The 1,954-nt window shown below is 44.5% G+C and overlaps 1 pseudogene; it reads left to right on the top strand.

The window, feature by feature from the left end:
- Window positions 1–580: 580 nt before the first annotated feature.
- On the top strand, window positions 581–1,501 carry LOC105533251 (annotated as a pseudogene).
- Window positions 1,502–1,954: the final 453 nt, after the last annotated feature.

Genomic DNA, 1,954 nt, shown 5'->3' with positions numbered 1-1,954 from the left:
CGGAGTCTCTCTCTGTCGCCCAGGCTGGAGGGCAGTGGCGCGATCTCGGCTCACTGCAAGCTCCGCCTCCCGGGTTCACGCCGTTCTCCTGCCTCAGCCTCCCAAGTAGCTGGGACTACAGGCGCCCGCCACCACGCCTGGCTAATTTTTTGTATTTTTAGTAGAGATGGGGTTTCACCGTGTTAGCCAGGCTGGTCTCGATCTCCTGACCTCGTGATCCACCCACCTTGGCCTCCCAAAGTGCTCGGATTACAGGTGTGAGCCACCGTGCCCGGCCTAGTGGCAATTTTCAACTCTGGAGACCACTGAAATCCACTAGAACTCATCCCCCTAAAACAAAGTAATGTACAGTATTATCATATTTGGAACTTGTGAAATTGGTTTTTGGGAATTTTTGACAAACCCTTTATATTTGAGTTGCTTCATGTAAAAGAAACTTTTCACAGAGTGGAGAGAGTGAGGAGGCCTGCTCTCACAGCTGTTACAGTACATTGAGCTCCATAGACACAGCGCCAGGGCAAGTGGGAGCCAGATAGACACTGGGTGACTCTGTGCCTCGCTGAGGAAAAAATAACTAAACATGGGCAAAGGAGATCCTAAGAAGCCAAGAGGCAAAATGTTATCATATGCATTTCCTGTGCAAACTTGTGAGAAGGAGCATAAGAAGCTTCAGTCAACTTCTGAGAGTTTTCTAAGAAATGCTCAGAGAGAGGCCAGGTGTTGTGGCTCACGCCTGTAATCCCAGCAATTTGGGAGGCCGAGGCAGGCGGATCACTTGATGTCAGCAGTTCAAGACTAGCCTGGTCAACATGGTGGAACCCTGTCTCTACTGAAAATCCAAATATTAGCCAGTCTTGGTGGCGGTTTTCTGTAATCCTAGCTCCTCGGGAGGCTGAGGCAAGAGAATCACTTGAACCCAGGAGGCAGAGGCTGCAGTGAGTGAGCCAAGACCTCACCACTGGGTTCCACCCTGGACGACAGAGAGACTCTGTCTCAGAAAAAATTTTTAAAAAGTGCTCAGCGAGGTGGAAGACCATGTCTGCTAAAGAGAAAGGAAAATTTGAAGATACAGCAAAGGCAAACAAGGCCCGTTATGAAAGAGAAATGAAAATCTATATCCCCCCTAAAGGGGAGACAAAAAAGAAGTTCAAGTCCAATGCACCCAAGAGGCCTCCTGCAGCCTGTTTCGTGTTCTGCTCTGAGTGTCGCCCCCAAATCAAAGAACATCTTGGCCTGTCCATTGGTGATGTTGCAAAGAAACTGGGAGACATGTGGAATAGCACTGCTGCAGATGACAAGCAGCCTTATGAAAAGAAGGCTGCGAGGCTGAAGGAAAAATACAAAAAGGATCTTGCTGCATATTGAACTAAAGGAAAGCCTGATGCAGCAAAAAAAGGGAGTCACCAAGGCTGAAAAGAGCAAGAGGAAGAAGCAAGGGGAGGAAGATGAAGAGGATCAGGAGGAGGAGGAAGATGAAGGTGAAGAAGATGATGATGAATAAGTTGATTCTCGTGCAGTTTTTTTTTTCTTGTCTAAAAAGCATTTAACCCCTCTGTACACAGCTCACTCCTTTTAAAGAAAAAAAAAGTGAAATATAAGACTTTAATGTAATGTAAGGCTTTAATTATCTTTAAAGTGTTTATGTTTTCCTTTTTGATCTTGTAATTTTTATTTAGTATTATTTTATAATGTCATACTTGTACATACAGAGTTCAACAAAAGAACTGTCACCGTCTGCATTTCTATTTATGTAATTTTCCCCACTATTTTTATTTTATTTCATAATAATTTATGAACCTAGTTTTTCATATAGAGAAAGGGACTTAAATTGCAATGCCCCACAGGTGTGAAATATCTGAGGTACACCACTGGTAAAAGACAGCTTTCCCTGCTTACCACAGGCCCAAAGTGCCAAATTAACATCCCCAAGGACCAGTTCTCTACAAATTACTTT

The sequence above is a fragment of the Mandrillus leucophaeus genome, unplaced genomic scaffold (genome assembly GCF_000951045.1).
Source record: "Mandrillus leucophaeus isolate KB7577 unplaced genomic scaffold, Mleu.le_1.0 Scaffold1232, whole genome shotgun sequence".
Lineage (NCBI taxonomy): Eukaryota > Metazoa > Chordata > Mammalia > Primates > Cercopithecidae > Mandrillus > Mandrillus leucophaeus.
The sequence above is the reverse complement of the archived record's forward strand: the minus strand, read 5'-3'. Positions and strand labels throughout refer to the sequence as shown.